Source organism: Arachis hypogaea, chromosome 8 (genome assembly GCF_003086295.3).
Source record: "Arachis hypogaea cultivar Tifrunner chromosome 8, arahy.Tifrunner.gnm2.J5K5, whole genome shotgun sequence".
In the NCBI taxonomy this organism is placed as follows: domain Eukaryota; kingdom Viridiplantae; phylum Streptophyta; class Magnoliopsida; order Fabales; family Fabaceae; genus Arachis; species Arachis hypogaea.
The window spans coordinates 38,206,944-38,218,658 of NC_092043.1; the positions used below are offsets into that span (position 1 = coordinate 38,206,944).

Below are 11,715 nucleotides of genomic sequence, written 5' to 3' on the forward strand. Positions count from 1 at the left end.
CTATCAACATCAATCACAGCCTTTGCTGTGGCTAGGAAGGGTCTGCCAAGGATGATGGATTCATCCATGCACTTCTCAGTCTCTAGGACTATGAAATCAGTAGGGATGTAATGGTCTTCAACTTTTACCAAAACATCCTCTACAAGTCCATAGGCTTGTTTTCTTGAGTTGTCTGCCATCTCTAGTGAGATTTTTGCAGCTTGCACCTCAAAGATTCCTAGCTTCTCCATTACAGAGAGAGGCATGAGGTTTACACTTGACCCTAAGTCACACAAGGCCTTCTTGAAGGTCATGGTGCCTATGGTACAAGGTATTGAAAACTTCCCAGGATCCTGTCTCTTTTGAGGCAGTTTCTGCTTAGACAAGTCATCCAGTTCTTTGGTGAGCGAAGGGGGTTCATCCTCCCAAGTCTCATTTCCAAATAACTTGTCATTCAACTTCATGATTGCTCCAAGGTATTTAGCAACTTGCTCTTCAGTGACATACTCATCCTCTTCAGAGGAAGAATACTCATCAGAGCTCATGAATGGCAGAAGTAAGTCCAATGGAATCTCTATGGTCTCATTTTGAGCCTCAAATTCCCATGGTTCCTTATTGGGGAACTCATTGGAGGTCAGTGGACGCCCATTGAGATCTTCCTCAGTGGCGTTCACTGCCTCTTCCTCCTCTCCAAATTCGGCCATGTTAATGGCTTTGCACTCTCCTTTTGGATTTTCTTCTGTATTGCTTGGGAGAGTACTAGGAGGGAGTTCAATAATTTTCTTGCTCAGCTGACCCACTTGTGCCTCCAAATTTCTAATGGAGGACCTTGTTTCAGTCATGAAACTTTGAGTGGTTTTGATTAGATCAGAGACCATGGTTGCTAAGTCAGAGTTATTCTGCTTAGAACTCTCTGTCTGTTGCTGAGAAGATGATGGAAAAGGCTTGCTATTGCTAAACCTGTTTCTTCCACCATTATTGTTGTTGAAACCTTATTGAGGTCTCTGTTGATCCTTCCATGAAAAATTCGGATGATTTCTCCATGAAGGATTATAGGTGTTTCCATAGGGTTCTCCCATGTAATTCACCTCTTCCATTGAAGGGTTCTCAGGATCATAAGCTTCTTCCTCAGATGAAGCTTCCTTAGTACTGCTTGGTGCATTTTGCATTCCAGACAGACTTTGAGAAATCATATTGACTTGCTGAGTCAATATTTTGTTCTGAGCCAATATGGCATTCAGAGTGTCAATCTCAAGAACTCCTTTCTTCTGACTAGTCCCATTGTTCACAGGATTTCTTTCAGAAGTGTACATGAATTGGTTATTTGCAACCATTTCAATCAGCTCTTGAGCTTCTGTAGGCGTCTTCTTCAGATGAAGAGAGCCTCCAGCAGAGCTATCCAAAGACATTTTGGATAGTTCAGAGAGACCATCATAGAAAATACCTATGATGCTCCATTCAGAAAGCATATCAGAAGGACACTTTCTGATTAATTGTTTGTATCTTTCCCAAGCTTCATAGAGGGATTCTCCTTCCTTCTGTCTGAAGGTTTGGACTTTCACTCTAAGCTTACTCAATTTTTGAGGTGGAAAGAACTTTGCCAAGAAGGCATTGACTAGCTTTTCCCAAGAGTCCAGGCTTTCTTTAGGTTGAGAGTCCAACCATGTTCTAGCTCTGTCTCTTACAGCAAAAAGGGAATAGCATAAGTCTGTAGACCTCAGGGTCAACCCCATTAGTCTTGACAGTGTCACAGATTTGCAAGAATTCAGCTAAAAACTGATGAGGATCTTCCAATGGAAGTCCATGGAACTTGCAATTCTGTTGCATTAGAGAAACTAATTGAGGCTTAAGCTCAAAGTTGTTTGCTCCAATGGCAGGGATAGAGATGCTTCTCCCATAGAAGTCGGGAGTAGGTGCAGTAAAGTCACCCAGCACCTTCCTTGCATTGTTGGCATTGTTGTTTTCGGCTGCCATGAGTTCTTCTTCTTTGAAGAATTCGGTTAGGTCCTCTACAGAGAGTTGTGCCTTAGCTTCTCTCAGTTTTCGCTTCAAGGTCCTTTCAGGTTCAGTATCAGCCTCAACAAGAATGCTTTTGTCTTTGCTCCTGCTCATAAGAAAGAGAAGAGAACAAGGAAATACGGAATCCTCTATGTCACAGTATAGAGATTCCTTGAGGTGTCAGAAGAAAAGGAAAAATGGAAGGCAGAAGTAGAAAATTCGAACTTATCAAGAAGATGAAGTTCGAATTTTGCATTAAGGAATAGTGTTAGGCCATAAATAGAAGGATGTGAGAAGAAGGGAAGTAATTTTCGAAAATTAAGGAAAAGATTTTGAAAACATTTTTGAAAAACACTAATTAATTTTCGAAAACCATGAGTGGGAAAGAGATCAAGTGATTTTTGAAAAAGATTTTGAAATTAGAAATCAAAAAGATTTGATTGAAAACTATTTTGAAAAAGATGTGGTTAAGAAGATATGATTGATTTTAAAAGCATGTGATTGAGAAGATATGATTTGAAAAACATTTTAAAAAGATTTGATTTTGAAAATTAATGACTTGGCTATCAAGAAAAGATATGATTCAAACATTAAACCTTTCTCAACAGAAAAGGCAACATACTTGAAATGTTGAATCAAATCATTAATTGATAGCAAGTATCTTTAAAAATAGAAAGAAATTGATTTTGAAAAAGATTTGATTGAAAAGATATGATTTGAAAAAGATTTGATTTTGAAAAACTTTGAAAACCTGAAAAAAATTGCGTTGAAAACAAAATCTTCCCTCTTGTGCCATCCTGGCGTTAAACGCCCAGAATGGTGCACATTCTGGCGTTTAACGCCCAAAACACTACCTTTTTGGGCGTTAAACGCCCAACCAGGTACCCTGGCTGGCGTTTAAACGCCAGTCTGTCCTTCTTCACTGGGCGTTTTGAACGCCCAGCTTTTTCTGTGCAATTCCTCTGCTGAATGTTCTGAATCTTCAATTCTCTGTATTATTGACTTGAGAAGACACAAATTAAAAATATTTTTGGATTTTTAATAGTGAGGAATAATCAAAATGCAACTAAAATCAAATAACAACGCATGCAAGACACCAAACTTAGCAGTTTGTATACTACTAACACTAATGAGAATGCATATGAGACACATAAACACTCAAGTCAAGAGAATTCAAAGATCAGAGTAAGAAATCATCAAGAGCAACTTGAAGATTAATGAAGATACATGCATGAGTGCAAGAAAAACAAAAACATGCAATTGACACCAAACTTAAAATGAGACTCTGGACTCAACAAGAAACATAAAATATTTTTGGTTTTTATGATTTTGTAAATTTTTTTGGATTTTTCGAAAATTAACTGGAAAAGAAAATAAAGGTATCAAAATTCTTAGTGAGAATTCCAGGAATCATGCAATGTTAGTCTAAAGCTTCAGTCTAAAGGAATTAGACATGGCCAGCCAAGCTTCAGCAGGACAATGCATTCAAGAGCTAAATTGATGAGAATCAATCAGCTTTGGTGATGATAAGAACATCACTTTGAAACACTAGAATTCATTCTTAAGAACTCTGAAAAAAAAATACCTAATCTGAGCAACAAGATGAACCGTCAGTTGTCCAAACTCAACAATCCCCGGCAACGGCGCCAAAAACTTGGTGCACGAAATTGTGATCAATACTTTTCACAACTCAAATAATCCCCGGTGATGAAACCAAAAACTTGGTATTCAATACCATGGCATAAACACAATTTCGCACAACTAACCAGCAAGTGTACTGGGTCGTCCAAGTAATAAACCTTACGCGAGTAAGGGTCGATCCCACAGAGATTGTTGGTATGAAGCAAGCTATGGTCACCTTGTAAATCTTAGTCAGGCAAACTCAAATGGGTATGGTGATAAACGCATAAAACATAAAGATAAAGATAGAGATACTTATGTAATTCATTGGTAGGAACTTCAGATAAGCATATGAAGATGCCTTCCCTTCCGTCTCTTGACGAATGAATTTTTGCCGGTATAGAAATTATCAAGTAATCAATCGTAGTATAGTCTAAACCGACGCAGAATCCATCATCAAACAATTCTACAATCTATAACCGAGAGTATTAGTCCCGAGTCGTTCTTCCCTAGGAATGCTACAAGGATGCATGTTATTGGTTAAGTGGTCTTTTGTGGCGTGAAGAGTGTGGCATAAAAGTGTTAATAAAAGAAAACAACAATCAATCAATATTAAAAGCCTTGGCCAAGGTTGAACATTGGAAGTTCCATCACTATAGCTTCCTTCAATTGTGATGACAACGGAGTGTTGCTTCACTTAGTTAACCCCTAATTATAGAGGGAAGTCAAGTAAAAGTAACTAACTTGAGTCACAAGTCCTAGTCTTACCCTAGGGAAGTCTAGCTTTAGTGCACTCCAAGTCAATTAGCAATTCTCAATTCTTAATCAACAATTGACATCCATTATTCAAGTGTCTCCAATGACTCAACTACTAGGCCAAGTGAGGGGATACTACTCCATATCTAAAGTTGGCATTTTCTCAAACACTTGGAGAGCAAGAATGAAAGACATAGTAAAATGGAGAGGAGAATTAGAATCAAAGCAATTCAACACAAGAAATTAACAACAATCAACAATGAACAACAATGAAAATGAGATCTTCAATGAATCAATAGAATCCAAAACAACAAAGCTAAATCTAAGATCTATAAGAATTGAACAATTACAAACACTAATTGAGGTTAGAAAAGATGATCTACAACATGAACAAAGTAAATTGAGTGTTGTAATAGATCTCACCAAGGAATGGTTGAGAATTGAGAAAATGAAGATGAATCCTAGAGAGAAGTTGGAGTTTCTCTCTCTACCAATGTAACTAACTAAAAATATCTACCTAATGATCTAAAATTAGTCTATGGATGTGAATGTGTGTCAATCCCCTTCAATCTTTGGCTCTTATATGCATTTTGGCGCCAAAGTTGGTTGCTGAAACCTTCCAAAATCGCCAGGCACGTGTTGCAATAAAAGAATCACGTGCGGACCACGACGCGTGCGCGCATGGTACGCGTGCTTGGCCGAGGTCAACTCTTTGGCTTTTTGTGCTTCTCTCCACTTGCATGCTTCCTTCCTTGCTTCCTTTGATCCATGCCTAGCCTATTTCAATCCTGTAATTACTAGCAAACACATCAAGGCATCTTATGGAATCAAAGAGAAACTTAGAATTCATCAAAATAAGGATTGAAAAGCATGTTTTTACACTTAAGCACAAATATGGGAGAGATACAAAACCATGCTAATTCATAGGCTAAATGTGACAAAAGGTTATCAAAGTACTCTAAATTCAATGCAAAACAAACCGTCAATTTGGGGTTTGTCAACCTCCCCACACTTAGACCTTAGCATGTCCTCATGCTAAAATAAGAAGGAACTAAGGGTTATGACATTTATTGAATGCAACTAAACTATATGAGTCCTATCTAAATGCAACTTCCTAAAGTAAATGCGAATGCTTAATTCAAACACGTCAAATTGCCAAGAGAGCATGTGTGAGCACAAGGGCTAGGCAATAGGAATTAATTCCAAACCACAATTGTATTGAATTGTCAAAAAGAATTTAAACTTGCAAGAATATAGATAATATGGGTGAACACATGTGATTGAACTTTTGAACCCTCACCGGATATGTGTATCCGCTCTATTCACTCAAGTGTTTAAGGGTCAACTCACTCAATTCTCTTCTAATCAAGCTTTCCAAAATTTGATTTTCTTCTAACAATCAACACTTATTCAATGCATGCATACATTCATCATGAGGTCTTTCATTTAGGTTGTAATAGGGTTAGGGTCAAGGTAGGATCATTTATGGTTAAGTGGACTAGGATTTGAATCTTTGATTAGCATAGACTTCCCCACCTAACTATATAATGACCTATACAAGTTCAAACTATTCTAACTACCCATTCTTCACTTTTTCTTACATATTCATGCATTTCCTATTTGATTCATGACACCTATGCATTGATTTCTTTTTATTGACTTCACTTTGGGGCATTTTGTCCCCTCTTTATTATTTTTCCTTCTTTTTCCATATACAATTGTTTTTCCTTTTCTATATCTTTTTCTTTTGTTTTTCTCATTTTCACTTTTATTTCTCTTTTTTTTTCTTTTCATTTCTTTTTCTTTTGTCAAACTATATACAAGAACATCAATGCATAAGGTCTATTCATTTAATCAATACATGAGTATGTACCCAATTCCTAAACATGAAAGTGTACTACCCTTTTTATCCCATCCAATGTTCCCAAGCCTCACCAACTTTGAATAATAAACACTCTCACTAGCCTAGGCTAATCAAAGATCCAAACAAGGACTTTTATTGGTTTTCCGCCTTGGGCTTGTAATGTGCTAAATTGAGAATAAGTTGGTTAAGCATAGGCTCAAAATTGGCTAACAATGGAGAGTAAAAGGTTGGCTATTTGGGTAAGTGGGCTAATGAAGTAATGGCCTCAATCATATAAATGCATAAATACAAGAAATAAATGGACATATAGAATCAAGCAAATCACGGATTACATTCATAGAAAGAGAACAAATTCACACAAGAATGGAAGATAAGTGGCTATAAAATGTAACCACATCAATAGGCTCAAGTCTCACAAGCTTGTGTTCTTAGTTCAATACATGATTCACAAAGTATGAAATTCAAGCAAGTTCCATTAAAAATTTTCTTTCAATCAATTGGGTTGATGCCCTATATTTAAACTTCTTGGAAACTTTCAATGTTTGACTAGGCATTGTTGTGATTGAAAAATTCAAAAATTTTCTTAGTTCACTGATGCCAAGGCATCTTAGGCTAGTTTCACTAGCATTTTTCTGTTAGTTTTAGTTGTTTTATGCATTTTCTTGAGCTTAAAGTAACCAAGAATGGTTAAATGAACAACAAAGCAATGAACCATCCAAACAATATGATTTTGATGCAAATTCCATGAGTTTTTAGTTATATTACTTGAATGCTATGAATGGAAGATTTCTCATGAAATTTTGCAAGACTTTGATGCAGTTGTTTGGATGATTTCAGGGAAGAAGAGGCTAGGCAAGGAAGCAACAAAATCAATAAAGGAAGCTTGAATATCACATGTGGAGTTTAAGTTCCAGTTTAAGCTTAAACTGGAACTTAAACTGCCAAGCCATGTAATGCTGGGAAGTGGCGTTTAAGCTCCAGTTTAAGCTTAAACTGGAGCTTAAACGCCAAAATCATGAAAGCTGAGAAAAGCTGAAAGTGGCGTTTAACCTCCAGTTTAACCTTAAACTGGAAGTTAAACGCCAGAAATGAGAAATGCACCAGGGAGCATTTCCACGTTTAAGCTCCAGTTTAACCTTAAACTGGAGCTTAAACGTGTTCGACCAAAAATTCTCCTCCAGGGTTGCTTTCTTCATTTCCACGTTTAAGCTTCAGTTTAACCTTAAACTGAAGCTTAAACGTGTTCGATCAAATTCTCCTCCAGGGTTGCTTTCTTCATTTCCACGTTTAAGCTTCAGTTTAACCTTAAACTGAAGCTTAAACGTGTTCGACCAAATTCACACTCAGGGGTTGCTTTCTTCCATTTCCACGTTTAAGCTTCAGTTTAACCTTAAACTGAAGCTTAAACGTGTTCGACTATTTTACCCTCCAGGGTTGCCTTCTTCCATTTCCACATTTAAGCTTCAGTTTAACCTTAAACTGAAGCTTAAACTGCAACTTAAACGCCACTATTTGAAAAGGTTTCTGGGCCAAAGATATTGCAGTTTAAGTTAGCATTTGAGCACAAACATTAACTTAAACGTACTCTGGTATGAAACCCAATTGAATATCATGGTTTATGGGATTGGGCCTGAAGAATTGATGAGTCTGGAATTTCAATTTGTTGAGTCATGTGTCATTACTTGATTATCACTAAGTTGGCTCAATGAATGTTACAGAATTGGATCAGCAGCCTCATCAGGATTGTGGATCATAAACCCAAAGCAAAAGGAAATCAGGGAAAGGCCTCAAAGCCCAAGAAACACAACAGAAGCTCAATTTAGAAAGTGTATAAATAGGATAGAATTTAAGTTAGTAAAGGAGAGAAATTTGGATCATTTTTTTTAGTTTTCATACTTTTTGTAATTGAATTCAGAGCTATGACTCACTAAACTCCCTTTCATTGGGTTAGGGAGCTCTATTGTAATTCAATGAATCAATAATAGTTTTTATCTTCTTCTTCAATCTTTTCTCTTGAATTTTTGTTAGAAAGCTTCTCGATCTAATTCCATTGGTTAGTTGTCTTAGGAAAGAAACTATCCATAATTGGAATCCTTCGGAACCTTGGGAAAGGAATGGAGGATTCATGCTAGAGAAGCTTTCTCACAGTGAATTGGATTGGGGTTTGGATGGATATTGTGACATGTAATCCTACCAAATTGTGGTTCATGAAACTGTGTGGTATAATCAGTGATCGAGCATCATCTCTTCTTATGAACATTTAAACCAAGGGATTGGGAATTTGTTTGTTTTTAGAGAGAATTGGTGAGCCAAGGGATTGGGATCCAATCATATAAGATTGCCAAGCAAAATTCAATGAATGCATTGGTTGAGGAAGGGATAAAAATGTTTTGATTCGGAGATCTCAATATCTCCTGAACCCCAATGAATTCCCCATTTCTGATCTACCACTTTCTCTTTACATTCTGCAATTAAATTCATGCAATCACCCCGATCCCTTTTTAATTTCAGCAATTTAGCTTCTCGCTCTTTAATTCATGCAATTTAACATTCCGCAATTCTCATCTAAATCTTGATTCCGCTCAACTAGAACACACTTCTAATCCAAATTGCTCACTCAACCAATCTTTGTGGGATTCGACCTCACTCTATTGTGAGTTTTTACTTGACGATAACCGGTGCACTTGCCAGAAGGAATTTTTGCCGATCGTGCAATTTCCTAAAATCGTAGCATCAAGTTTATGGCGCCGTTGCCGGGGATTGGTTTTCGATTGACAATTCTCAAATTGGAAGTTAACTAGATTGAGCATTTTTCTTGTTTTGTTAATTCCGTTCAAGTTACTTGTTGAATTTTAATTTCTGCACTCTGTTACTTGCTTTCTTTCTTTATGCCTTTAAATTCAAGCAACTAACTCACTGACTCACTAACTGTTTGAATTAATTCCTCAACTGCTCTAACCATACTCTTCCATTAACCAAGAGTATTTCACTTGTTTGTTGCCTGTGCTGTGTTCTTGCATGACAGGTAGGAGAGGAGAGACATCAACTCCTCCATATACCGAACCAGAGAGGACCCTTCATAAACTTAGAAGGGAAGCAAGAGGGAAGAGAGTACTGAGAGAGGAAGAATCTGAAGGAGAATCTGAGGACAATTTTGAGGAAGCTCTAGATCTCAACATGGATAGAGAAGTTCACAACCATGAGAGAGCTGATGGAAACAATGCCATTCCCGAGAGGAGGGTTCTTGGTTCATACATAAACCCAACCTCTGGGAATTGTGGTAGCAGCATTCAGAAACCACCCATTCAGGCCAACAATTTTGAACTCAAACCACAGCTAATATCACTGGTGGAGGATCATTGTTCATTTGGTGGGAGTGCTAATGAAGATCCAAACCAACATCTCACAAAATTCCTGAGAATTTGCGACACTGTGAAGTCCAATGGAGTCCAGGAAGATGCCTATAAACTGCTCTTGTTCCCATTTTCACTTAGGGACAAGGCAGCTAAGTGGCTGGAATCATTCCCAAGGGGGAGCCTAACAACCTGGGATGAGGTGGAAAGCAAGTTTCTGGCACGTTTCTACCCCCCACAAAAGGTCAATAGGCTTCGATCTGAGGTTCAGACTTTTAGACAACAAGATGGTGAAACTCTCTACGAGGCATGGGAGAGGTTCAAGGATTTGACAAGGAAATGCCCACCAGACATGTTCCATGACTGGGTGCAATTGCATATTTTCTATGATGAACTTTCTTATGAATCAAGGAAGGCTGTAGACCATTCATCAGGAGGTTCATTGAACAGGAAAAAGACTGTGGAAGAAGCCATTGAAGTGATTGAGACAGTGGCTGAGAATGAGTATTACTATGCTTCAGAGAGACACAACACTAAGGGAGTCATGGAGCTGAACCATGTTGATACAATTCTAGCCCAAAACAAGGTGTTTGCCAAGCAACTAGCAGAGCTCACCAGGAAATTAGAAACAAATCAAGTGGCTACAATACACACACAAGATCAAGAGGAAGTAAGCACTGAAGGAGGTGATAGGGAAGAGGCCAACTATGTGGGTAATCAACAAAGGCAACCATATGATCCACATTCCAACACTTACAACCCAGGCTGGAAAAACCACCCAAACTTTGGGTGGGTAAACCAGCAAACCCAATCACAAAACCACAAACCTTACAACCCCAACCAACATAACAATTCCACATACCAAAACTCCAACTAAAGATCATACCAAGCCACACAAAACACTTACTCCCAACCACCATATCATGGCCAAAATAATCAACCTGCCCAACCTAATCCTAACCAACAATTTCAAGATCAATTAAACAGGATAGAAGGAATGCTTGCAACCATGGGTCAAGACATAACCGAATTGAAAGCCTTTAAGGAAGAAGTAAATTCTAACTTGCAAAACCAAGGAGCTGCCATCCAGAAGCTAGAAAATCAAATTGGGTATTTGTCTAAGCAAACCCCTGGGCCAAGCGTTTCTCATGCTGCCAAGGCTATTGCAAGGGAAGAATGTAAGGCCATAACCCTCAGAAGTGGAAAGAAGCTAAAGGAGATCTCAAAGGAAACCACAGAGGATGAAGCAAAGGAAAATGTAAGAGACAAGGAACAAGGACAATCTTTTACACCGTCTGCAACAAAAGAAAAAGAAAAAGAGGTCTTGAAGCCTTATACACCCAAAGCACCATATCCTCAACGCTTGATGAAAAGTGAAAAGGATGGCCAATTCTCCAGATTCTTGGAGATTTTCAAGAAGCTTCAAATCAACATTCCGTTTGCTGAGGCAATAGAGCAAATGCCACTCTATGCAAAATTCTTAAAGGAATTAATGACCAAGAAGAGAAGCTGGAGAAATGATGAAACTGTGTTGTTGACTGAAGAATGCAGTGCCATCATTCAACACAAATTGCCTCGGAAATTGAAGGATCCAGGCAGTTTCCAAATCCCCTGCATCATAGGAGAAGTCATGGTGGAGAAGGCCTTGTGTGACTTAGGGGCCAGTATCAATTTGATGTCTCTAACAATGATGAGAAGAATGAAGATTGAGGAAGCCAAACCAACAAGAATGGCCCTCCAATTGGCAGATCGAACTTTTAAATTCCCTCATGGGATAGTTGAGGATTTGTTGGTGAAAGTGAGAGATTTTATATTTCCTGCCGATTTTGTGGTGTTAGATATGGAGGAAGAAGCCAAAGCTTTGATAATCCTGGGAAGACCCTTCATGGCTACTGCTGGAGCCATCATAGATGTCCAAAAGGGTGAACTCACTCTTAGACTACATGATGAGCAATTGGTGTTTAACGTATTCAAGGCAATGAGCTATCCATCAGAATCACTAAAGGAATGCATGAGGGTGGATGTAGTGGACATTGCAGTACAAGAAACCTTTGAGGAAACAACAAAGGAAGTGGCAGAGGAGGAGTTCACCAAGGATATTGAAGTTAGTGACATCAAGGCTGCTGAAACAACCATGCCAAGCAT

General features: G+C 38.2%; 2 non-coding genes across 2 annotated transcripts; one reads left to right on the forward strand and one right to left on the reverse strand.

The window, feature by feature from the left end:
- Nucleotides 1-1,442: 1,442 nt before the first annotated feature.
- On the forward strand, nt 1,443-1,550 carry LOC112708518 (small nucleolar RNA R71). Its single transcript, XR_003156372.1, has one exon. It is a non-coding gene; the product is annotated as a small nucleolar RNA R71 (small nucleolar RNA).
- An 8,270-nt stretch (nt 1,551-9,820) lies between these two features.
- Nucleotides 9,821-9,924, reverse strand: LOC112708617 (small nucleolar RNA R71). The gene has a single exon (XR_003156463.1). It is a non-coding gene; the product is annotated as a small nucleolar RNA R71 (small nucleolar RNA).
- Nucleotides 9,925-11,715: the final 1,791 nt, after the last annotated feature.